The sequence below is a fragment of the Oncorhynchus kisutch genome, linkage group LG26, assembly GCF_002021735.2.
Source record: "Oncorhynchus kisutch isolate 150728-3 linkage group LG26, Okis_V2, whole genome shotgun sequence".
NCBI classification, from domain to species: domain Eukaryota; kingdom Metazoa; phylum Chordata; class Actinopteri; order Salmoniformes; family Salmonidae; genus Oncorhynchus; species Oncorhynchus kisutch.
In genome coordinates this window covers 8,708,607-8,736,388 of record NC_034199.2, presented here as the reverse complement: position 1 = coordinate 8,736,388, position 27,782 = coordinate 8,708,607, and the positions used below count along the sequence as shown (strand labels likewise).

The following is a 27,782-nucleotide window of genomic DNA, read 5'->3' as shown; positions in this document are numbered from 1 at the left end:
ATGACAAGGGTGGCTGGAGTCTTTGACAATTTTCAGGGCCTTCCTCTGACACCACCTTGTATAGAGGTCCTGGATGGCAGGAAGCTTGGCCCCAGTGATGTACTGGGCTGTACGCACTACCCTCTGTAGTGCCTTGAGGTCGGAGGCCGAGCAGTTGCCATACCAGGCAGTGATGCAACCCGTCAGGATGCTCTCGATGGTGCAGCTGTAAAACCTTTTGAGGATCTGAGGACCCCATGCCAAATCTTTTCAGTCTCCTGAGGGGGAATAGGTTTTGCCGTGCCCTCTTCACAACAGTCTGGGTGTGCATGGACCATGTTAGTTTGTTGATGTGGACGCCAAGGAACTTGAAATTCTCAACCTGCTCTACAACAGCCCCGTCGATGAGAATGGGGGCGTTCTCGGTCCTCCTTTTCCTGTAGTCCACAATCATCCATCTCCTTTGTATTGACCACGTTGAGGGATAGGTTGTTGTTCTTGCACCACACGGTCAGGTCTCTGACCTCCTCCCTTTAGGCTGTCTCATTGTTGTCTGTGATCAGGCCTACGTGTCAACAGCAAACTTAATGATGGTGTTGGAGTTGTGCCTAGCCGTGCAGTCATGAGTGAACAGGGAGTACAGGAGGGAACTGAGCACGCACCCCTTAGGGGCCCCCTTGTTGAGGATCAGGGTGGCGGATGTTTTGTTACCTACCCTTACCACCTGGGGGCAGCCCATCAGGAAGTCCAGGATCAGTTGCAGAGGGAGATGTTTAATCCCAGGGTCCCTAGTTTAGTGATGAGCTATGGTGTTTAACTCTGAGCTGTAGTCAATGAATAGCATTCTCACATAGGTGTTCCTTTTGTCCAGGTGTGAAAGGGCAGTGTGGAGTAGATTGCATCATCTGTGGATCTGTTGGGGCGGTATGCAAATTTCTGGGATAATGGTGTTGATGTGAGCCATGACCAGCCTTTCAAAGCATTTATTGGCTACAGACGTGAGTGCTACGGGTCTGTAGCCATTTAAGCAGGTTACCTTAGTGTTCTTGGTCACAGGGACTATGGTGCTTGAAACATGTTGGTGCTTGAAACATGTTGGTATTACAGACTCAGTCAGGGACAGCTTGAAAATGTCAGTGAAGACACCTGCCAGTTGGTCAGCACATGCTCGGAGTACATGTCCTGGTAATCCGTCTGAATGTTGACCTGTTTAAAGGTTTTACTCACATCGGCTGAGGAGATAGTGATCACACAGTCATCCGGAACAGCTGATGCTCTCATGCATGTTTCAGTGTTACTTGCCTCGAAGCGAGCATATTATTTAGCTCGTCTGGTAGGCTCGGGTCACTCGGCAGCTCTCCGCTGTGCTTAACAGGCTTCAGGGCAGAAGCATATCTCCTTTTTTTTGCATCTTGATGTACAAGAACTAGCCTAACACTCCTTGTACAGAAGAACTATAAAAAGCATGACCATGGTAGCAATTGAGAGAGAACACTGGAGAAATGATCAAACCAAAGGTGAAGACACAGTTCACCTGACACAAGACTGAATCCAAACATTACACTTGATTTTATGTGCATTTTACATTTACTGTACTTTACACAGCATTGTTAATAACAAAATCTGAAAATACTCTGGATATATTCAGTAACATAATAAGAATATTCATGGATGTTTTGGAGTAGGTGAACGGTATGAAAAATGATTACACAGGTATTGAGTGAGAGGTCTAACTGGCGTCTCTGTATAGTATAGTTGTATATAGTTGTATAGCTGTATAGTTATATCTAAAAAAAGTATCACTTTTTTATGTTTCACTCTTTAGATTTTTATGAAATTCACTGAGGATGGTCCTCCCCTTCCTCATCTGAGGAGCCTCCACTGGAGAGAACCAATTTGTATTTGTATTTATTATGGATCCCCATTAGCTGCTGCCAAATCAGCAGCTACTCTTCCTGGGGTCCAGCAAAATTAAGGCAGTTTATACAATTTTTTAAAACATTACAATACATTCACAGTTTTCACAACACATCGTGTGCCCTCAGGCCCCTACTCCACCACAACCACATATCTACAGTACTAAATCCATGTGTATGTATAGTGAGTATGTTATCGTGTGTGTGTGTGTGTGTGTGTGTGTGTGTGTGTGTGTGTGTGTGTGCGTGCGTGCGTGCATGTGTCTGTGCCAATGTTTGTGTTGCTTCACAGTCCTCGCTGTTCCATAAGGTGTTTTCTTATCTGTTTTTTTAAATCCAATTTTTCTGCTTGCGTCAGTTACTTGATGTGGAATAGAGTTAGTTGATGTGGAATAGAGTTCCATGTAGTCATGGCTCTATGTCATACTGTGTGCCTCCCGTAGTCTGTAGTTCTGGACTTAGGGACTGTGAAGAGACCTCTTGTGGCATGTCTTGTGGGCTATGCATGGGTGTCCGAGCTGTGTGCCAGTAGTTCAGACAGACAGCTCAGCTCGGTGCATACAACATGTCAATATCTCTCATAAATAAAAGTAGTGATGAAGTCAATATCTCCTGGCTGAAAATGGAAACATTGACTTCATAACTACATGCATATTATTCATATTAGCTCTCTGTGTACATCAAAGGGCCAGCCATGCTGCCCTGTTCTGAGCCAATTCCAATTTTCCAAGTCCTTTTTATTTGTGGCACCTGACCACATGACTGAACAGTAGTCAAGGTGCGACAAAATTAGGGCCTGTAGGACCTGCCTTGTTGATAGTGTTGTTAAGAAGGCAGAGCACCGCTTTATCATAGACAGTCTTCGCCCCATCTTAGCTACTACGGCATCAATATGTTTTGACCATGACAGTTTACTATCTAGGGTTACTCCAAGAAGTTTAGTCATCTCAACTTGCTCTACTTCCACATGATTAATTACAAGATTTAGTTGAGGTTTAGGGTTTAGTGAGTGTTTTGTTCCAAATACAACGCTTTTAGTTTTAGAAATATTTAGAGCCAACTTATTCCTTGCCACCCACTCTGAAACTAACTGCAGCTCTTGTTGAGTGTTGTAGTCATTTCCGTCACTGTAGTATTGGACGTGTACAGTCGTGGCCAAAGGTTTTGAGAATGACACACATTTTAATTTCCACAAAGTTTGCTGCTTCAGTGTCTTTAGATATTTTTTGTCAGATGTTACTATGGAATACTGAAGTATAATTACAAGCATTTCATAAGTGTCAAAGGCTTTTATTGACAATTACATGAAGTTGATACAATTTTGATGCAGAGTCAATATTTGCAGTGTTGACCCCTCTTTTTCAAAACTCTGCAATCCACCCTGGCATGCCATCAATGAACTTTTGGGCCACATCCTGACTGATGGCAGCCCATTCTTGCATAATCAATGCTTGGAGTTTGTCAGAATTTGTAGGTTTTTGTTTGTCCACACGCCTCTTGATGATTGACCACAAGTTCTCAATGGCATTAAGGTCTTGGGAGTTTCCTGGCCATGGACTCAAAATATCGATGTTTTGTTCCCCGAGCCACTTAGTTATCACTTTAGCTTTATGGCAAGGTGCTCCATCATGCTGGAAAAGGCATTTTTCGTCACCAAACTGTTCCTGGATGGTTGGGAGAAGTTGCTCTCGGGGGATGTGTTGGTACCATTCTTTATTCATGGCTGTGTTCTAGGGCAAAATTGTGAGTGAGCCCACTCCCTTGGCTGAGTAGCAACCCCACACATGAATGGTCTCAGGATGCTTTACTGTTGACATGGCACAGGACTGATGGTATTGCTCATCTTGTCATCTCCGGACAAGCTTTTTTACGGATGCCCCAAACAATCGGAAAGGGGATTCATCAGAGAAAATGACTTTACCCCACTTCTCAGCCGTCCAATCCCTGTACCTTTTGCAGAATATCAGTCTGTCCCTGATGTTTTTCCTGGAGAGAAGTGGCTTCTTTGCTGCCCTTTTCGACACCAGGCCATCCTCCAAAAGTCTTCGCATCACTGTGCGTGCAGATGCCCTCACACCTGCCTGCTGCCATTCCTGAGCAAGCTCTGTACTGGTGGTGCCCCGATCACGCAGCTGAATCAACTTTAGGAGACGGTCTTGGTGCTTGCTGGACTTCTTGGGTGCCCTGAAGCCTTCTTCACAACAATTGAACAGCTCTCCTTGAAGTTCTTGATGATCCGATAAATGATTTAGGTGCAATCTTACTGGCAGCAATATCCTTGCCTGTGAAGCCCTTTTTGTGCAAAGCAATAATGAAGGCACGTGTTTCCTTGCAGGTAACCATGGTTGACAGAGGAAGAACAATGATTCCAAGCACCATCCTCCTTTTGAAGCTTCCAGTCTGTTATTCGAACTCAATCAGCATGACAGTGATCTCCAGCCTTGTTCTCAACACTCACACCTGTGTTAACGAGAGGATCACTGACATAATGTTAGCTGGTCCTTTTGTGGCAGGGCTGAAATGCAGTGGAAATGTTTTGGGGGGGATTTAGTTCATTTGCATGGCAAAGAGGGACTTTGCAATTAATTGCAATTCATCTGATCACTCTTCATAACATTATGGAGTATATGCAAATTGCCATCATACAAACTGAGGTAGCAGACTTTGTGAAAATGTATATTTGTGTCATTCTCAAAACTTTTGGCCACGACTGTATAGTGTTGAGTCATCTGCATACATAGACACTCTGGCTTTACTCAAAGTCAGTGGCATGTCGTTAGTAAAAATAGTAAAAAAGCAAGGGGCCTAAACAGCTGCCCTGGGGAATTGCTGATTCCAACTGGATTATATTTGATAGGCTTCCATTAAAGAACACCCTCTGTGTTCTGTTAGACAAGTAACTCTTTATCCATATTATAGCAGTGGGTGTAAAGCCATAACACATATGTTTTTCCAGCAGCAGACTATCATCGATAATGTCAAAAGCTGCACTGAAGTCTAACAAGACAGCCCACACAATCATTTTATCATCAATTTCTCTCATTTGTGTAAGTGCTGTGCTTGTTGAGTGTCCTTCTCTATAAGCATGCTGAAATTCTGTTGTCAATTTGTTTACTGTGAAATAGCACTGTATCTGGTCAAACATATTTTTTTCCAGAAGTTTACTAAGGGTTGTTAAAAGGCTGATTGGTCAGCTATTTGAGCCAGTAAAGGGGGCTTTACTATTCTTGGGTAGCGGAATGACTTTAGCTTCCCTCCAGGCCTGAAGTCACACACTCTCTAGTAGGCTTAAATTGAAGATGTGGCAAATAGGAGTGGCAATATCATCTGCTATTATCCTCAGTAATTTTCCATCCATATTGTCAGACCCCGGTGGCTTGTCATTGTTGATAGACAATTTTTTCACCTCTTCCACACTGACTTTACGTAATTCACAAGTACAATTCTTGTCTTTCATAATTTGGTCTGATATACTTGGATGTGTAGTGTCAGCTTTTGTTGCTGGCATGTCATCCCTAAGTTTACTTATCTTGCCAATGAAAAAGTAATTAAAGCAGTTTGCAATATCAGTGGGCTTTGTGATGAATGAGCCATCTGATTCAATGAATGAAGGAGCCAAGTTGGCTTTTCCCCCCCAAAAATTTCATTTAAGGTGCCCCAAAGCTTTTTACTATCATTCTTTATATAATTTCTCCTTGTTTCATAGAGTAGTTTTAATTTTTTAAATTTAGTTCAGTCACATGATTTCTTAATTTGCAGTACATTTGCCAATCAGTTGGGTTGCCAGACTTAATTGCCATACCAGACTTAATTGCCAATCAAAGTCATTGCACAATTTCTGAGCGAATATTGCATTTACAAACGGCCTCCTTTCCAGACCAGTGTGGTCTCAAACAGCCAAAGACACTCTAAACAAAACACCACTGCGGTAGGGGGTCGGGACGTTAATGTTGCTCGCGCTTACCCTAGACATCACCTCAGAGGGAGGATGCTATACGCTAACATTAACCATTAGCCTCTGGCTCCATTTGGTTGGCTTCCCCATAATGGAGGCTCTTTCCCGGATCAGCTGACAGAGCTTTGGTCACAGTGGTCTAGTGTCCGGGAGCTGGAAGCCCCAACAAGGCCTTTAGACCATATGGTGGTCATGGATAATAGATGCAGTAAGCTATATACTGACATATATAACCCCAGTATGGCTTTTAAAATACTTAAAACAATAAGCCCTTTGCCTTAAGAGGTGAGACAGCAAGTTCAGAGGAAGAGTAGAGCATATTAGAGGTGGGAGGGAGGAGTCTTATGTATACCGCCTTTACACATAGCCACCTAACCCAACTATATCAAAGCTGGTACACATGAAAACATTTATATGGTGATTTAGGTGGTGAATCGAGGGTTAATGAAGTGTAAACAGTAAACTAATGTACAGTACGGGCAGACGTTGCTCTCTGAGGTCACAATCTACAGATGTCTTTCTCTATGGTCTCTGACTGTCAGACAGACGGCGTGCCTAAATCAGACTATGCCCTTTACAACATTTATAACATGGTAAAATGGAGCCCCACCGCACCCATAACCACGCATGCACACACCCGCGCACACACACACATACTCCTAGACAATAAACTCTCAACCTGATATTGCTTTCAGGATAATGCCACTAAGGCGGATAAAGTAGGTTAGCACATTGCCCGCTCTGTCGGAAGACAAAAACAAGTCTGTGCCTTAGCTCCTTGCCTTAACCTTCACCAGATTTAATTTCAGTCTAGCCTATATGTGTATGTATGTGTGTGCGTGTGTGTGTGTGTGTGTGTGTGTGTGTGTGTATGTGTGTGTGTGTGTGTGTGTGTGTGTGTGTGTGTTTAAAGAGGTCAGACTAAGATATATGGAGGCCATACCCTAATTTTGCCAGACTGTCTGCAGTTATATCATTCTATTTGTAACTCAATTTTGCCAGACTATCTACTCTTTTACCTCTCTCATCCCCTTCTTTATTTTAGCCTTCTTTCTCTTGATTTCTCTCTCTCCGTCATCCCTTTATCCATCTCCATTCACTCCTCCTCTCTATCCTAGTCTCTCTGTGAGGTCATGAGCCCCTGGGTAGGAGGTCTATGTCAACATCATAGTGCCCTCCAAGCTCGTCACTAAGCTCGGGATCCTGACACTGAACACCTCCCTCTGCAACTGGATCCTGGACTCCCTGACTGGCTGACCCCGGGTGGTAAGAGTAGGCAACAACGACTCCGTCACGCTGACCCTCAACATGGGTCCCTCCCAACGGCGATGAGACAGCCTACAGGGAGGAGGTCAGAGACCTGGCAGTGTGGTGCCAGGAGCACAACCTCATCCTCAATGTCAGTTAGATGAAGAAGCTGATCTTGGACTACAGAAAACGGGGGCGGATGCACACCCCCATTCACATCGATGGGGCCGCAGTGGAGAGGGTCACGAGCTTCAAGTTCCTCAGTGTCCACATCACTGAGGATTTAACATGGAACTCTCACACCAGCACAGTTGTGAAGAATGTGGCTGAAACGATTTGGCATGGCCCCTCAGATCCTTAAGAACTTTACAGCTGCACCATCAAGAGCATCCTGACCAGTTGTACCACTGTCTGTTATGGCACCGCCCTCGACTGGAAGGCACTACAGCGGGTGGTGAGGACAGCCATCCAGGAAGTAAATGCTAGGTGGTGTCTGAGAAAGGCTTGAAATATTGCCAAAGACTCCAGCCACCCAAGGCATGGACTGTTCTCTATGCTCCGGTCCGGCAGGCAGTACTGGTGCATAAAGGCTTTACAGACTCCTAAACAGCTCATAACCCCTGGCCATAAGACTGTGAAATGGCTAACAACTACTGCCCCCCTTCACGCCCACGCTGCTGCTAAAATTATTATTGACTAGATGCATTACTACCACTATGGTGCTGTTCATTGAATACTGATTATCATTACCATTAGTATCCATCCATTTATCCTGCTACTGGTCAGTAAATACTCCTGTATATGTTACCATTTTTATATATTCCTACTACCAGTCACTTTTCAGCCCTGTTTACATGTACAGTACCAATCAAAAGTTTGGACACACCTACTCTTTATTCTACATTGTATAATAATAGTGAAGGGATAAAAAAATAACACATGGAATCATGTAGTAAACAAAAAAAGTGTTAAACAAATCAAAATATATTATATTTTAGATTCTTCAAAGTAGCCACCCTTTGCCTTGATGACAGCTTTGCACACTCTTGGCCTTCTCTCAACCAGCTTCACCTGGAATGCTTTTCCAACAGTCTTGAAGGAGTTCCCACATATGCTGAGCACTTGTTGGCATCTTTTCCTTCACTCTGCGGTCCAACTCATCCCAAACCATCTCAATTGGGTTGAGGTCGGCTGATTGTGGAGGCCAGGTCATCTGATGCAGCACTCCATCACTCTCCTCCTTGGTCAACAAGCTCTTACACAGCCTGGAGGTGTGTTGGGTCATTGTCCTGTTGAAAAACAAATGATAGCCCCACTAAGCCCAAACCAGATGGGATGGCGTATCGCTGTAGAATGCTGTGGTAGCTATGCTGGTTAAGTGTGCATTGAATTCTAAACAAATCACAGACAGTGTCACCAGCAAAGCACCCCCACACCATCACATCTCCTCCTCCATGGTTCACGGTGGGAACCACACATGCGGAGATCATTTGTTCACCTACTCTACGTCACAAAGACATGGCGGTTAGAACCAAAAATGTCACATTTGTACTCATCAGACCAAAGGACAGATTTCCACTGGTCTAATGACCATTGCTTGTGTTTCTGGGCCCAAGCAAGTCTCTTCTTATTGGTGTCCTTTAGTAGTGATTTCTTTGCAGCAATTCGACCATGAAGGTCTGATTCACGCAGTCTCCTCTGAACAGTTGATGTTGAGATGTGTTTGTTACTTGAACTCTGTGAAACATTTATTTGGGATGCAATGTCTGAGGCTGGCAACTCTAACAAACTTAACCTCTGCATCAGAGGTAACTCTGGGTCTTCCTTTCATGTAGCGGTCGTAATGAGAGCTCGTTTCATCATAGCGACTGTACCTGAAGAAAGTTTCAAAGTTCAAATTGACAGACCTTCAAGTATTAAAGCAATGATGGACTGTCATTTCTCATTATTTATTTGAGCTGACATAATATGGACTTAGTCTTTTGTATACCATCTAGGGTTGAACACTTTGGGGAATTTTCAGAGGTGAAAACTTTCCGTGGGAATTAACGGGAATATATGAGAATTAATGGAAATATATGCAAAATAATATTAATACCAGTTAAATGTAGATATGTTTTGCATTGGATATATTTACTACATCAGATGAAGACAAACACACCTTTTACCTTATCATATGTAGACATAATTGCAAATGATGAAATCCTTCCAATAGAAATAAAAAACTTTTTTTTTAAAGTTACGAATTGAACTTTAATCAAATGAGTTCATATGGGATGATTTCACTGAACAACAAAAGAAAGGGAATATTGATCCCCATTGACCCATCACATCTCCCAAAAACATTTTCAACATACATCTGTAAAATGATAAGCCTAGAAACTAAAGTTTTGGTTGTCTTCCTCTCAGGCTTCCATGTCTTCTCCCTGGACCTCCTCAATGTACACCTCTTGAAAACCAGATTCCGCGGCCTCATCTTCCCTGTCACTTTCCAACCTTGTTGAGGATGGCTTGTTGTCAGGCTATAAAAGACTCAAATTTGACCAGATGACCATACATTTTTCAACCCTTGCATTGGTCGGCCTGTTGCGTGCTTGGTGTGTGTGTTCCCAAACAAGGACCAGTTGCGCTCTGAGGCGGCTGATGTTGGTGGGATTTGGAGGATGATGGAGGCAAAAGGGGAAAGAGCCTCAGATCCAAAAAGATCCTTCCACCTGGTGGCTGATTAGATATTTTGACACGACTGCCATATTGCATCTCCATCCCAAAGCCCTTGCTTGGAAGTGTACTTCACCAGACTGCCAAGAACCATGCCCTCATCCAGGCCAAGGTGGCGAGACACGGTAGTGACGACACCATAGGCCTTTCTGATCTCTGCACCAGACAGGATGCTCTTGCCAGCATACTTGGAGTCCAACATGTATGCTGTGGTGTGTATGGGCTTCAGGCAGAAGTCTTCACACTTTTTGATGTATTTCAGAACTGCAGTTTCCTCTGCTTGGAGCAACAGTGAAGTGAGCAGGGCAGTACAGATTTCTTCTCCTACATCTGCAAGCAGAGTCTGAACATCAGACAAGATGGCATTGTCTCCCTCAATCTGTGCAATGGCTACTGCTATAGGTTTCAGGAGTTTCAGGCTGCTCACCACTCCATCCAAAAATGCATCATCCAGGAGGATTCTCTTGATGGGGCTGTCCATATTGGCAGACTGTGATATGGCCATTTCATGGAGAGACTCCTTCCCCTCCAAGAGACATTCAAACATGACAACACCACCCCAATGGGTGTTGCTGAACAGCTTCAATGTGGCACTCTAATTCTTCTCACTTTGCTTGGTGAGGTAGATTGCTGCTATAACTTGATGACCCTTCACATACCTAAACATTTCCTTGGCTCTCTTGTAGAGTGTATCCTTTGTTTTCAGTGCCATGATGTACTTGAGGAGCAGATTCAATGCATGAGCAGCACAGCCAATGGGTGTGATGTGAGGGTAGGACTCCTCCACTTTAGACCAAGCAGCCTTCATGTTCGCAGCATTGTCTGTCACCAGTGCAAATACCTTCTGTGGTCCAAGGTCATTGATGACTGCCTTCAGCTCATCTCCAATATAGAGACCATTGTGTCTGTTGTCCCTTGTGTCGGTGCTCTTGTAGAATACTGGTTGAGGTGTGGAGATGATTTAGTTAATTATTCCTTGCCCACGAACATTCGACCACCCATCAGAGATGATTGCAATAGAGATCGCTTTCTCTATGATTTGTTTGACCTTCACTTGAACTCTGTTGAACTCCGCATCCAGCAAATTAGTAGCTAAAGCGTGTCTGGTTGGAGGGGGTGTATGCTGGGCGAAGGACATTCACACATCTCTTCCAATACCACATTGCCTGTGAGCATCAGAGCTGAACCAGTTGCATACACAGCTCGAGCAAGACATTCATCAGCATTTATATGACTACGTTCCTCCATTGAGTAAAAAAGAAACGTCTGATTCCAGGAGGACCATGAGCTGTTGCTATCAATAAGGTGTCTGATCCATCATTTTCACCTCGAATAGAAGCAGAGGGACTTTTGTAAGAGGTTAATTGGTGTGAGCAACGAGGGAACTTTATGCACTTGGCCAGATGATTTTGCATCTTTGTTGCATTCCTCACATGATTTGGCATAGTATTTGCAAATGTACACAGCTTTTCCTTCTATATTAGCTGCAGTGAAATGTCTCCACACATCAGATAGTGCCCGTGGCATATTCCTGTAAAGATTAGAAATAAATATGTAAAAAAGAAAACACAATTCCAGATAAATAGTTATGCATTTAGATTAAACAACTCCTTTGTAAGATAGATGTTTTAAAATGAAACATGTATGTGTCACGCCTTGGTCTTAGTATTTTGTGTTTTCTTTAATTATTTGTTCAGGCCAGGGTGTGACATGGGTTATTGTGTTGTCGTATTGGGGTTTTTTGTAGGCATTGGGATTGTGGTTGATTAGGGGTGTGTCGAGTGTAGGCTTGGCTGCCTGAGGCGCTTCTCAATCTGGAGTCAGGTGATTCTCGTTGCCTCTGATTGGGAACCGTATTTAGGTAGCCTGAGTTTCGCTTTGTATTTCATGGGTGATTGTTCCTGTCTCTGTGTAGTTTCACCAGATAGGCTGTAATTAAGTTTCACGTTCCGTTTGTTGTTTTTGTATTTATTTAGTTATTTCATGTATCGTCACTTTTTTCATTAAAGACATGAGTAACCACCACGCTGCATTTCGGTCCGACTCTCTTTCGACAAACGAAGAACGCCGTTACAGTATGGAAACAGGTGAATTAACACTCCTCAGTTAGCAAGCTCAAACCCACATGGTAGCAAAAACTAACTAGCAGAAATTGTTAGCAAGTTAGAAATGATTTAAACACACTTTGCTGTAGGCTACCATTTACTAGTTAACAAGACATCAAAATATATTCACCCCACCCAGAAATGGTAATCAAAAACTTACCAGAAAGCATGTTGTCCATGGCTCAGACAGTGTAGTAGTGTGGGCTCAATAGCATCTCATTTGTGTGCAAGATCTTGAGAATCAGCTGTACATGTGATGGAAGAGTGCACTGCACATGTGACGGAAGAATGCACTGTGCATGCAGAGGGTTGCAATTCCATTGAATTCGGGATAGTTTAACCAAAATATTCCACAAAACCTAGAATTGCCTTATGTGTATGTGGTTCACGGTTATAAGCTACATTTTTTAATGAATTTAAGCAAAATTCCCCAAATTACCGGGCTTAACCTCCCATGGAAAATTTCAGGAAAAAAATCTGAAATTTTTCCGATCCTTTGCAACCATAATACCACCCGTACCTTGTCACAACACAACTGTCTGGCTCAAACGCATTAAGAAGGAAAGAAATTTCACAAACGTACTTTTAACCAGAACACACCTGTTAATTGAAATGCATTCCAGGTGACTACCTCATGAAGCTGGTTGAGAGAATGCCAAGAGTGTGCATAGCTGTCATCAAGGCAAAGGGTGGCTACTTTGAAGAATCTCAAATATGAAATATATTTTGATTTGGATAACACTTTTTTGGTTACTACATGATTCCATATGTGTTATTTCATAGTTTTGATATCTTCACTATTATTTGACAATGTAGAAAATGGCAAAAATAAAGAAAAACCCTGGAATGAGTAGGTGTGTCCAAACTTTTGACTGGTACTATATATCTGCCTATCACATTTGACATTGTAGTAATTTAGCAGGCGCTCTTATCCAGAGAGACTTACGGTTAAGTGCATTCACCTTAAGGTAGCTAGTTGTGACAACCACATATCAGTCATAGTATAGTACATTTTTCTTTAATAAAGTGGCTATCACACCTACACTAACACCCACCACTTATGCTGCTGCTATACAGTTGATTATTTATCCTGCTAACAATCACTTTCTCCTAATCCCTGCCTACATGTACATATCTACCTCAAATACTCCAGTATCCCTGCACATTGCACATCTGGTGCTGGCACTGACCCTGTACATAGCTTCCTCTCTTATTGATCGTGTTTTTATACTATTTGATATCGTTGGGCAGGGCTTATAAGTTAAGCATTTCACGGAACTTGTGCATGTGACAAATGTGTTGTCCATGCTGTACCCTGCCCCAGGTCCATCTGAAGCAGTGTTTCCTAACTCCAGTCATGTGGCCCAGGACAAGCACACCTGATTCAACTTGTCACCTCATCATCAAGCCCTCAATTAAATTAATCAGGTGTTTTTGTCCAGGGCTACAACATAAATGTGTGCTGTTGTGGGAACTCATGGAATGGAGATGGGAAACACTGATTTAAAGCTTAACATTGATGAATGTATCTTGACTTAAATCCTTTTTTACTACCGGACATAATGTGTGTGTAGTGTGCGCGTCCGCGTGCGTGTATCCTCCTAGGGATAATTGAAGAAGGGATGAAACCTGTCTCATACAACTGGTACAACTGTTGAGTAAGCAACGAGAGAGCGTGAGGGCGGCCCTGGCCATTGGGTAGTATGGGCGGCATACGTTCTATTGATCAGCCACAAGGCCAGTGGGTGTAGTATTACAGCATTACTCTGGGCCAGTCGTTCTACAGCACTAAGTGCTAAGCTAGCAGGCTCCAGCGCCTAACAACATGTGTCTTAATGGGCAGGGCGTGGGCCTGACGAGATTGTTCCTATTCTCTCTCTCAGGGACCAGACTCAGTGGACTGGGAAGCTGCAAGACTCTTGACACGAGGGCCCGCAAATCAATCATTTGTTCGATCAGTTTTATTGGTAGGGTGATTTCATCGATAGGGTGATCAACTTTACTTAGCATGGTGCATATGTAAGGGATAAAGGTTTTGAAAGAAGTGAGAGGAAGAGAGAGACGATTCCATTACCATTGCACTTCATGTAGTAGTCTGCTATTTTAAAAGGAAAAGGTACTCAAGAACCACCAGTTCATCAAGAGGTCAAGAAGACAAGACCTTGAGCAATGGTTGATGTGTCAGTCAATGTATGTGTGTGAGCGCACAGGCACCGCCACTTCCGCGGCGTGCGTGTGTGTGTGTGTGTGTTGCGGTTCTCCAGAACTGAGGCAGCTGGCTCCCTTGCTACCACCCGCTTGCCCTGGCAGCATGACCGGGCACCGATGCCAACGCGGGGGGACAGAGCAGGAGCCGTCAAGGCCATCTGTGAGGCTGGCACCAGGGCTCGAGTAGAGGGGGGGTGCCCATCTGCAAACACATGTACAGCAGGCGGGTGGCCTTTCATTGTGAAAATGAACTGCCACAAATCACTCTGTGGACTCTCTGGTCCCTTAGTGGTTTAATCACTCTGCTCAAATTAGCTAAAGGTCGGTTACTCTGTTCGTTTGGAAATCTAGAACTTTAGTTATCTGTTTGTTTTATAAGATATGCACATAGATGGTGCATACCAAAATAGACATATACACAAGGAAGCATGAGTTTATTACACAAGCAAACGCGTGCATGCACACACACAGACACACACAACGCACACACCCCCGGCACTGCGGTCTAGTGAGCAGAATGGTCTCTGCTAGCCCAGCGGTAGCTCTGCTGTAGCAGACGGCCCCCACGGAGGGGTCAAGGTGACCCGTGATGCCTGTCCTCTGGACTACTCTCCCCCTCTTCCTGTCCTCCTCTCCTGCTCACTCTTTTCCCCCTCCTCTCATCCGCCCTCCCTCTCTCCAGGCCAAATCCATAGCCAGTCATTACACAATGCCCCTGTCTGTTTCACTCAACTACACTGCGCTATAGAGGCACTGCATTAAACATGGATCCCACTGCTGTCACCAAATGTCAAGTTTGGATCTAAATTGTATACAGCACAGACATTCTATATTTGTCTTGTTCCTTCGGTAATACAGTGCATTCGGAAAGTATTCAGACCCCTTGACTTTTTCCACATTTTGTTACGTCACAGCCTTATTCTCAAATTGATTAAATTGTTATTTTTCCCCTCATCAATCTACATACAATAGCCCTAATGACAAAGAAAAAACAGGTTTTTAGACATTTTTGCAAATCTTAAAAATACATAACTGAAATAATATATTTACATAACTATTCAGACCCTTTACTCAGTACATTGTTGAAGCTCCTTTGTCAGCAATTACAGCCTCAAGTCTTCTTGTGTATAACGCAACAAGCTTGGCACACCTGTATTTGGGGATTTACTCCAATTCTTCTCAACAGATCCTCTCAAGCTCTGTCAGGTTGGATGGGGAGCGTCGCTGCACAGCTATTTTCAGGTCTCTCCAGAGATGTCCGATCAGGTTCAAGTCTGGGCTCTGGCTGGGCCACTCAAGGACATTCAGAGATTTGTCCCGAAGCCACTCCTGCATTGTCTTGGCTGTGTGCTTAGGGTTGTTGTCTTGTTGGAAGGTGAACCTTCACCCCAATCTGAGGTCCTGACCACTCTGGAGAAGGATTTCATCAAGGATCTCTCTGTACTTTGCTCCATTCATCTTTCCCTCCATCCTGAATACTCTCCCAGTCCCTGTTGCCGAACAACATTCCCACAGCATGATGCTGCCACCACCATGCTTCACCATAGGGATGGTGCCAGGTTTCCTCAAGATGTGATCCTTGGTGTTCAGGCCAAACTGTTCAATCTTGATTTCATCAGACCAGAGAATCTTCTTTCTCATCATCCAAGAGTATTTACGTGCCTTTTGGCAAACTCCAAGCGGGAGTGGCGTCCTTCTGGCCACTCTACCATAAAGGCCTGATTGGTGGAAGGCTGCAGAGATGGTTGTCCTTATGGAAGGTTCTCCCATCTCCACAGAGGAACTCTGGAGCTCTGTCAGAGTGACCATTGGTTTCTTGGTCATCTCCCTGACCAAGGCCCTTCACCCCTGATTGCTCAGTTTTGCCACGCAGCCAGCTCTAGGAAGAGTTCTGGTGGTTCCAAACTTCTTCCATTTAAGAATGATGGAGACCACTGTGTTCTTTGGGACTTTCAACGCTGCAGAAATGTTTTGGAACCCTTCCCCAGATCTGTGCCTCGACACAATCCTGTCTCGGAGCTCTACAGACAATTCCTTCAACCTCATAGCTTGGCTATTGCTCTGTCATGCACAGTCAACTGTGGGACCTTATATAGACAGGTGTGTGCCTTTCCAAATCATGTCCACTCAATTGAATTTCACATGAGACCATCACATGATTTGACTGGATGGATCAAAATCCCTTAGACATAATGACCGGCATGACATGGCTGTTAAATCGGCCCCTGAATCGAACAATCTGACCACTGTATTTACAATAGAGGAACTAAGACTTCCACAAGTCCACCGAGCAATGAGGGATGGCTGATCTATTTACCAACTTGTGACTGGGATGGTTGAGTGCTTTACATGACATACACATCACACTGTACAGACCTTAGCTATAGAGAGTGAGCTCTTGAGCGAGCGAGCAAATGAGGCAGGGAGTGAGTTAGTGAATGAGTGAGTGAGCGTGTGAATGAGGGAGTGAGTGACTCAGTGCAAGAGAAAGATGGCAACAAACATCAAGAGATGATGTAGAAAAAAATGTATGTGGCCATCGGCTGAGATTACTAAAATGACCGCCCCTACCCAGTGCAATACGACATTATACAGCTAGTGGAGGATACAGTCGGCTTTCTGTATGGAGGTATAGAGATGACATACTGCTGACATACTGCAAGCAGTTGGCTCAACTAGTTCCCACTGCACCCCCCTCCCCCGCCCCCGCCCAGTGGGCACCCGTATAGGTGCCAGACAGGACAGACTGACCAGGGGTAGGGTCCTGCCTTCCAATGTGTGTGTGTGTGTGTGTGTGTGTGTTTTGAAAAACTTACCTTAGGTCAGTGTCTAGGGGGCATATTTATCTGCCTCTACTCTGGCCCAAAACCTAACCCAGGAAGCAGCTTTGAGAATAAAACAAATGGTAAACAGGAAACTCATGGGCATCTTTTCCTGCCTATAAGACAGAGGACGCAACCTAAATGGTGGCATATTCCCTATATAGTGCACTTCTTATGACCAGAGCCCTATGGGTCAAAAGTAGTGCACTACAAAGGCAATAGGGAGCCATTTGGGATGGGCCCAGAGCCTCAGTGCCAGTTGATCAGCTTGCAGCATACATTAATGATGTGGCAGTGTGTCTGTGCATGTGGTATGAAGAGGACGGGTATGCTCGCTGAAAATGGAAAGACTGAGAGGGAATGTGAGAGAGAGGGAGAAACAGAGAGAGAATAAAATAAAAGATGTGAATAGAAAATGAATGACCAAGAGGGAGTTAGAGAGAGAAAGACAGTGTAGGACTGTGAGAGGGAGAGAAAGACAGAAAGAGCGAGAGCAGAGGGACTGTGAGAGGGAGATAGCGAGAGAGGGAAGGTGAGGGAGAGCGCGAATGAATTTGATCCGGCTCACACAGCACTCTCCTGATTTTCATGCTCAAGTTTTGAAATGCTAATGAATCAGGGTTAATTTGCATAGTGTGCCGCTCTTCCTTTCCCTCTCTTCCGGTCTTTTTCGCTCTCTTTCCCTCTCTCTTTCCCTCACCCTGCCATTAACTCTCTCCAATCCTCTGCATCTCTCTTTCTCATCTTCCCCCATATCTCTCTCTCCCCCTCTCCATCCTCTCTCTCTCCCCCTCTCCATCCTCTCTCTCTCTCTCTCTCTCTCTCTCTCTCTCTCTCTCTCTCTCTCTCTCTCTCTCTCTCTCTCTCTCTCTCTCTCTCTCTCTCTCTCTCTCTCTCTCTCTCTCTCTCTCTCTCTCTCTCTCTCTCTCTCTCTCTCCCTCTCCCTCTCCCTCTCCCTCTCCCTCTCTCTCCCTCTCTCTCTCTCCCCCTCTCCATCTTCTCTCTCTCTCTCCAGCACTTAAACATTCATCTATAATTCAGTATGCTAAATAAAGGCTGCTCAGTGAAATGACTGAGACGAGCAAACAGGGTCTGTCACTTACAGTATCCCCCATCTCGTCTCCTCTCCTCTGTCGTCTCCTATTCTGCTCTCTCGTCTCCCCTCCTCTTATCTCTCTGCTCACCACTCCTTCACTCCCTCTCCACTGCTCCTCCCCTTCACCTATGCCCTCGCTCAACAAAAGATTGGCCCAACAGGACCTTTCCCTATGAGATAGAGAGAGAGGGAGAGAAAGAGAAAGGTTGGTTAGAGAGAGCACGAGTGGGAGAGATTTAAAAAGAGAGAAAGAAGGTTATTAAAAGAGAGAGAGAATGAAAGAGAGAGCGTACTGTAGCCAACCCTGGTCTGACAGCCCACTCAATGTGTGAGTGCGTGGGCTGGTGCTAATTTGTGTAGAGAGGGAGAAAGCTGTTTTGGCTGAGGGAGAATGGGCTGAGATTAGTGGACTGTGGAACGAACACACACACACAAACACACACACACACACACACACACACACACACACAAGCCTAATGCATAGTAATTACACAAGCTACACACACACACACCATCAGGTGTGGGGTTCCACCTCCATTGCATCCCTCTCACCTCCCAGTTGAAGAAACGGCGAGTGTGTTACTCACACTCTATTAGTATTCACACATACAGTATCTGTCCCAACCAACCTGCTCACCCATCCCTCTTCCTCCTGTTACACATATCTGTCCCAACCAACCTACTCACCCATCCCTCTTCCTCCTGTTACACATATCTGTCCCGACCAATTACTCAACCCATCCCTCGTCCTCCTGTTACACATATCTGTCCCGACCAACCTACTCAACCCATCCCTCTTCCTCTTGTTACACATATCTGTCCCAACCAACCTACTCAACCCATCCCTCTTCCTCCTGTTACACATATCTGTCCCAACCAACCTACTCACCCATCCCTCTTCCTCCTGTTACACATATCTGTCCCAGCCAACCTACTCAACCCATCCCTCTCCACTCACTCCAGTACACTCTACCAACAGAAAGCGTACAAATACTTTGAGCATACGCTTGAGCCTGGAGTTCCAGATGGGCAAAGTGTTGTACTTTTGGAGTTGACTAATAACCCACACACACACACAGTCGACACATTTGGCTTCGGCGGAGAGAAAACACCAACTATTAAAGTATGTATTTGGCGCCAGGTGCTGTTGACAAGCTGGCAGGATGTGGATGAGAAGAGCGCTTTGGTTTTCACGCGGTGTGATGTGGGCGTCTAACACGCAGCCCAGTGCGCCACATCTCCATGTTTCTATTCATTTTCCCTCCCTCACGTTGAGTGATAAACAAACGGAAGTGGAGGAGTTTTAATATGGCCTGGCTTTGACCCGGGCTGCATCTCAATCATCAGAAGAGGCTCCCTCCCGTCATCTCTCCTCCCTCATCTGTACAGCCAAAAGAGGACTGGCCATCAATCAGAGCCTAGTTCCACAATAAGGTTTCTTCCTAAGTTCCTGCCTTCTATGAACTTGTTCCTAGCCTCTGTGCTTCTGTCTCTGCATTGCTTGCTCTTTCGGGTTTAAGGTTGGGTATCTGTTCAGCACTTTGTGACAACTGGCTTTATAAAATAAAATCGATTGAAATGTGATACTGCTACCAACATAGAGGGTGGGTGAAAGCTATATTCTACTTATCAGTCTAAAAGTAAACAGGGAGTAAAAATTACATTAAGATGTGTCAGGCTTACACCACTACGAATCTAATCTCGGTCACATTGTGACGTGTTATTGATGTGTCGATGGCGTGTCATTCCCGCGCTGGTGTTGGAATGGTGTTGGTTGGCTCATCCCATGTTCCTCTGAACCATGAGTGTGGAGCAAGGGCTTAGGTGACACAAAAACACACGCACATGTACACACCCCATTACTAAAACAGAGAGGTCCTGCTAAAACCAGAGAGCTTGCAGAGAGCACCTCACACACACACACACACACATTCCACACAAAGAGGCTCCAACACACGCATTCTGTCTCACACACAGCACTTTGACTGAGAACTACAGCGAGTGGAGATGAGACATGCAGTCCGGTGATGAAAGAGAGAAAAGAAGAGTTCAGATGAAGAGAGTGTTTCATTAAAACTTGTGTGCAGGTTAGAGAGGGGTTACCTGGGAACCGTAAATGGATGGTCATGCTGTTTTTGCTTCTAGTTAGTGGCCTGTCCTAGAGGAGAACAATGGGAGACTACTGAGGATCCTCTTATACTGGCCTGACCTGCTGCACTCCTCGAGTGAGGGCTCACATGTGAACATTTACTATGGTCGTGGGTTCTTCGACAGCATTTGGAACAAGTTTAGGGGACTTCATTAGTCTTTCCTTTGATGTTCTAGAAAGTGTTGTGGTGGCTAGATTAGATTACGTCTAAGTATGTAAGAAAATGCGTCACTGAAACCAGCTGGCTAGCCAGCCAACCAGCTAGCAAGCTAGCCAGCCAACCAACCAACCAGTCCTTCAGCAACTTCAACTAACCAGTCAACCAACCAGTCAGTCAGTCAGCCAGCCGACAAACCAGTCCTTCATCAACACCAACTAACCATCCAACGAGCCAGCTAGCCGCCCAACCAGCAACGCACACAAACAGCCAACCAACCGGCCTGCCGGTCAGCAATACAAAATCAACCTGGCAGTGTAACGCCCCCAACCAACACGTGTTCAGTCTAAGCAACATCAAACTGTAGAGACTAGTCTCATTAGAGACTGACAGACAGGGTCTGGTAGTGCTCCAGTCCCAGCAACATCAACCTGTTTTAGAGACTGACAGACAGAGTCTGGTAGTGCTCCAGTCCCAGCAACATCAACCTGTTTTAGAGACTGACAGACAGGGTCTGGTAGTGCTCCAGTCCCAGCAACATCAACCTGTTTTAGAGACTGACAGACAGGGTCTGGTAGTGCTCCCGCCCCATCAACATCAAACTGTTTTAGAGACTGACAGACAGGGTCTGGTAGTGCTCCAGTCCCAGCAACATCAACCTGTTTTAGAGACTGACAGACAGGGTCTGGTAGTGCTCCAGTCCCAGCAACATCAACCTGTTTTAGAGACTGACAGACAGGGTCTGGTAGTGCTCCAGTCCCAGCAACATCAACCTGTTTTAGAGACTGACAGACAGGGTCTGGTAGTGCTCCCGCCCCATCAACATCAAACTGTTTTAGAGACTGACAGACAGGGTCTGGTAGTGCTCCAGTCCCAGCAACATCAAACTGTTTTAGAGACTGACAGACAGGGTCTGGTAGTGCTCCAGTCCCAGCAACATCAACCTGTTTTAGAGACTGACAGACAGGGTCTGGTAGTGCTCCAGACCCAGCAACATCAAACTGTTTTAGAGACTGACAGACAGGGTCTGGTACTGATCCAGTCCCAGCAACATCAAACTGTTTTAGAGACTGACAGACAGGGTCTGGTACTGATCCAGTCCCAGCAACATCAAACTGTTTTAGAGACTGACAGACAGGGTCTGGTACTGATCCAGTCCCAGCAACATCAACCTGTTTTAGAGACTGACAGACAGGGTCTGGTACTGATCCAGTCCCAGCGACATCAACCTGTTTTAGAGACTGACAGACAGGGTCTGGTACTGATCCAGTCCCAGCAACATCAAACTGTTTTAGAGACTGACAGACAGGGTCTGGTACTGATCCAGTCCCAGCGACATCAACCTGTTTTAGAGACTGACAGACAGGGTCTGGTAGTGCTCCCTGTCAGAATAAGCAACAGAGGACTTGGAAACCATATAAACTCCAATAGAAATGGAACTATGGCCTCATTACTGAGCGCACAGATGATTGCATGTTTCTCACGGAAACATCGCTGTCTTCAGACTGTAGTACCACTCTTATTGAAGCCTCCCCCCGGACTGCAGCTTTTGATACTCTATCATAAAACGGAAAAAGGGTGGGGGTACAGTCTATATTTTTACTAATGCTCTCAGCTGTAAGGACATTTCATTTGGCGGTCTTTTGAGCATCATACTAAACTGTTTAAATGTCAGCCACCAGTGCTGGCCATAACCCTTTATAGGCCACAAAAAGCACTGCCCCACTTTCTTTACTGATTTCTCTGAACTATTGTCTATTGTCCTTGAGAACTATGATAAAATAATTGTGTTGGGCGATTTTAATATTCATATTGACAAAGAAACTAACTGCAAGGCCATTGAATGTATGAATCTTTTGAGCTCTATGGACTTTATCCAACATGTTACTGGGTCCTGGGATGTCTGTCCTATATGTTGTGAGGAGGCCGGTGTTTAGATACTGGTTCTCATGTAACTTAGGGAGCATTTCTAAATATTGGTTATGTTTTTAATTTCCTCAAATTGATTATTCTGTGTTATTAAACATGTGCAAGTTTGTCTTGTAGAATAAAGGTTGTAAACTTAGTTTCAGAAGGGAAAAAGTTTACATATAAGCTAAGGTATATGACATTGAGGGGATTTGAATTTTTATTTCCTTTTAAATATTGAGTATGTAATTAATATTCTGATTCTTTAGAAGGGACAATGTCCCTGAGAGGGGAATGTTGGGGAATAATCAGAATTAGTTGGTAACATAGGTAAGATGTTTTATATTCATCATATGTTTGTAAGTTACTTCTCATCAGAATGTGAAAATGTTGTAGTTGGGGATGGAAATTTCAGAATTTTTGGTGGCCTTCCGAAGCCAGGATTCAGACATGGCTAGAACATAGGGTGTGCTAAAGCACTAAATAGGACAAACTCAACACAGTTTTTAAATTGCATATCTAAAGAAGTGCAAGCTATAGTTAATCACTCCCTGTTCACAGGCACTTTCTCCACTGCACTAAAAACTGCTATTGTGAAACACCTTCTGATGGTAAGTTGGTGGTTGAAGATATCCCTCTAGTGGTGTGGGGGCTGTGCTTTGGCAAAGTGGGTGGGGTTATATCCTTCCTGTTTGGCCCTGTCCGGGGGTGTCCTCGGATGGGTCCACAGTGTCTCCTGACCCCTCCTGTCTCAGCCTCCAGTATTTATGCTGCAGTAGTTTATGTGTCGGGGGGCTAGGGTCAGTTTGTTATATCTGGAGTCCTATTGTCCTATTCGGTGTCCTGTGTGAATCTAAGTGTGCGTTCTCTAATTCTCTCCTTCTCTCTCTCGGAGGACCTGAGCCCTAGGACCATGCCCCAGGATTACCTGACATGATGACTCCTTGCTGTCCCCAGTCCACCTGGCCGTGCTGCTGCTCCAGTTTCAACTGTTCTGCCTTATTATTATACGACCATGCTGGTCATTTATGAACATTTGAACATCTTGGCCATGTTCTGTTATAATCTCCACCCGGCACAGCCAGAAGAGGACTGGCCACCCCACATAGCCTGGTTCCTCTCTAGGTTTCTTCCTAGGTTTTGGCCTTTCTAGGGAGTTTTTCCTAGCCACCGTGCTTCTACACCTGCATTGCTTGCTGTTTGGGGTTTTAGGCTGGGTTTCTGTACAGCACTTTGAGATATCAGCTGATGTACGAAGGGCTATATAAATACATTTTATTTTATTTTATTTGATTCTGAAGAAAAGTAATCTAAATTCTTCAGCTCTTAGCAATTTTCGTACAATCTCTTACCTTCCATTCTTAAGTAAAATCCTGGAGATATTGATTTTCAAACAGCTAAATAATTTTTTGGCTTTGGACCCACCACCGCACATAGACAGCTTTAGTTAAAGTGTTAAATGATCTTAGAGCCAACACAGATGCCAAACAGCTCTCTGTCCTTGTACTGTCGGATTTAAGTGCTCCATTCGACACAGTTGACCATGATGTCCTTCTGGACAGACTGGAGAGGTTGGTTGGCCTCTCCAGTAACCAGTTCTAAATTGGTTTAGGACCTATTTAACCGGTTGACAGTTTTCTGTCACTCTTGGTGAACATAACTCAGAGAAAATACATATCACACGTGGCGTTCCACAAGGTTCGATTTTGGGTCCGGTATTGTTTATATACAGTGCCTTCAGAAAGTATTCAAACCCCTGGATTTTTCAAAATGATGTTACAGCCTTATTCTAAAGTGGATTTAAAAAATCCTTAGCAATCTAAACAGACCCTTAATGACAAAGCGTAAACAGGTTTTCAGAAATCTTTGCAAATACAAAACAGAAAAACCTTATTTACATAAGTATTCAGACCCTTTGCTATGAAACTCAAAATTAAGCACAGGTGCATCCTGTTTCCATTGATCATCATTGAGATTTCTACAACTTGATTTGGAGTCCACCTGTGGTAAATTCAATTGATTGGACATGATTTGGAAAGGCACACACCTGTCTATATAAGGTCCCACAGTTGACAGCGCATGTCAGAGCAAGGTCGGGGGAAGGTTACCAAAAAATGTCTGCAGCATTGAAAGTCACAAAGAACATAGTGGCCTCCATCATTCTTAAATGGAAGAAGTTTTGAACAACCAAGACTCTTCCTAGAGCTGGCCACCCGGCCAAACTGAGCAATCGGGGAGAGAAGGGCCTTGGTCAGGGAGGTGACCAAGAACCTGATGGTCACCCTGACAAAGCTCTAGAGTTCCTCTGTGGAGATGGTTGTCCTTATGGAAGGTTCTCCCATCTCCGCAGCACTCCACCAATCAGGCCTTTATGGTAGAGTGGCAAGACGGAGTCCACTCCACAGTAAAAGGCACATAACAGCCCGCTTGGAGTCTGCCAAAAGGCACCTAAAGACTCTCAGACCATGAGAAACAAGATTCTCTGGTCTGATGAAATCAAGATTGGGGGCGGCAGGGTAGCCTAGTGGTTAGAGCGTTGGACTGGTAACCGGAAGGTTGCAAGTTCAAACCCCCGAGCTGACAAGGTACAAAATCTGTCGTTCTGCCCCTGAACAGGCGGTTAACCCACTGTTCCTAGGCCGTCATTGAAAATAAGAATTTGTTCTTAACTGACTTGCCTGGTAAAATAAAGGTAAAAAAAAAAAAAAAGATTGAACAGTTTGGCCTGAACGCCAAGCGTCACATCTTGAGGAAACCTGGCACCATCCCTACGGTGAAGCATGGTGGTGGCAGCATCATGCTGTGGAGGTGTTTTTCAGGGGCAGGGACTGGGAGGCTAGTCGAGATCGAGGCAAAGAGGAATGGAGCAAAGTACAGGGCTTGCTTGGCCCGGGTATCCTGGAAGGACATTTGACCTCATCCCGTCAGTTGAGGATGCCTGGTCATTCTTTAAAAGTAACTTCCTCACCATTTTAGATAAGCATGCTCCGTTCAAAAAATGCAGAACTAAGAACAGATACAGCCCTTGGTTCACCCCAGACCTGACTGCCCTCGACCAGCACAAAAACATCCTGTGGCGGACTGCAATAGCATCGAATAGTCCTCGTGATATGCAACTGTTCAGGGAAGTCCGGAACCAATACACGCAGTCAGTCAGGAAAGCTAAGGCCAGCTTCTTCAGGCAGAAGTTTGCATCCTGTAGCTCCAACTCCAAAAAGTTCTGGGACACTGTGAAGTCCATGGAGAACAAGAGCACCTCCTCCCAGCTGCCCACTGCACTGAGGCTAGGTAACACGGTCACCACTGATAAATCCATGATTATCGAAAACTTCAATAAGCATTTCTCAACGGCTGGCCATGCCTTCCGCCTGGCTACTTCAACCTCGGCCAACAGCTCCGCCCCCCCCCGCAGCTCCTCGCCCAAGCCTCTCCAGGTTCTCCTTTACCCAAATCCAGATAGCAGATGTTCTGAAAGAGCTGCAAAACCTGGACCCGTACAAATCAGCTGGGCTTGACAATCTGGACCCTCTATTTCTGAAACTATCCGCCACCATTGTCGCAACCCCTATTACCAGCCTGTTCAACCTCTCTTTCATATCGTCTGAGATCCCCCAAGGATTGGAAAGCTGCCGCAGTCATCCCCTCTTCAAAGGGGGAGACACCCTGGACCCAAACTGTTACAGACCTATATCCATCCTGCCCTGCCTATCTAAGGTCTTCGAAAGCCAAGTCAACAAACAGGTCACTGACCATCTCGAATCCCACCGTACCTTCTCCGCTGTGCAATCTGGTTTCCGAGCCGGTCACGGGTGCACCTCAGGCACACTCAAGGTACTAAACGATATCATAACCGCCATCGATAAAAGACAGTACTGTGCAGCCGTCTTCATCGACCTTGCCAAGGCTTTCGACTCTGTCAATCACCATATTCTTATCGGCAGACTCAGTAGCCTCGGTTTTTCGGATGACTGCCTTGCCTGGTTCACCAATTACTTTGCAGACAGAGTTCAGTGTGTCAAATCGGAGGGAATGCTGTCGGGTCCTCTGGCAGTCTCTATGGGGGTGCCACAGGGTTCAATTCTCGGGCCGACTCTTTTCTCTGTATATATCAATGATGTTGCTCTTGCTGCGGGCGATTCCCTGATCCACCTCTACGCAGACGACACCATTCTATATACTTTCGGCCCGTCATTGGACACTGTGCTATCTAACCTCCAAACAAGCTTCAATGCCATACAACACTCCTTCCGTGGCCTCCAACTGCTCTTAAACGCTAGTAAAACCAAATGCATGCTTTTCAACCGATCGCTGCCTGCACCCGCATGCCCGACTAGCATCACCACCCTGGATGGTTCCGACCTAGAATATGTGGACATCTATAAGTACCTAGGTGTCTGGCTAGACTGCAAACTCTCCTTCCAGACTCATATCAAACATCTCCAATCGAAAATCAAATCAAGAGTCGGCTTTCTATTCCGCAACAAAGCCTCCTTCACTCACGCCGCCAAGCTTACCCTAGTAAAACTGACTATCCTACCGATCCTCGACTTCGGCGATGTCCTCTACAAAATGGCTTCCAACACTCTACTCAGCAAACTGGATGCAGTCTATCACAGTGCCATCCGTTTTGTCACTAAAGCACCTTATACCACCCACCACTGCGACTTGTATGCTCTAGTCGGCTGGCCCTCGCTACATATTCGCCGCCAGACCCACTGGCTCCAGGTCATCTACAAGTCCATGCTAGGTAAAGCTCCGCCTTATCTCAGTTCACTGGTCACGATGGCAACACCCATCCGTAGCACGAGCTCCAGCAGGTGTATCTCACTGATCATTCCTAAAGCCAACACCTCATTTGGCCGCCTTTCGTTCCAGTACTCTGCTGCCTGTGACTGGAACGAATTGCAAAAATCGCTGAAGTTGGAGACTTTTATCTCCCTCACCAACTTCAAACATCCGCTATCTGAGCAGCTAACCGATCGCTGCAGCTGTACATAGTCTATTGGTAAATAGCCCACCCATTTTCACTTACCTCATCCCCATACTGTTTTTATTTATTTACTTTTCTGCTCTTTTGCACACCAATATCTCTACCTGTACATGACATAAAAGTTATATATATTATGTATAAGCTGGAAGTAGAAGCCTGTTGTTGCCCATTAGTTCACTACAATTAGGCGAGGGATTTTAGAGTTAGGGGACAATAAGGGGAAATATATACCATTTTTGGGGGGGGATGGTAAATGATGCAGACAATTACATTGATATAAGCCAAAATCTATCTGCAAAATTAAAGCTGATCTACTCCTAAAAATAACAACTGTGAGTATACGACCAAAGCCACCAGTCCAGTGTGTGAGTGTGTGTGCGTTCACAAGGATGCGTGTGTGCCTGTATGAGTGTATTCGCATGTGCATGTGCTGGTGTGAGTGTGTGCATTCATTTGTGTGCATGATGTGTGTGCGTCTGGTGAACTAACATCTTTCCCCACTGAAATAGTCATTACCAAGTGTCATGCTCT

At 45.0% G+C, this 27,782-nt stretch overlaps 1 protein-coding gene across 2 annotated transcripts in view; it reads right to left on the bottom strand.

Annotated features, from left to right (window-relative positions):
* hdac4 (histone deacetylase 4) overlaps window positions 1–27,782 on the bottom strand; it is a 216,077-nt gene that overhangs the window by 112,015 nt on the left and 76,280 nt on the right. The gene's annotated exons all lie outside the window — the stretch shown is intronic.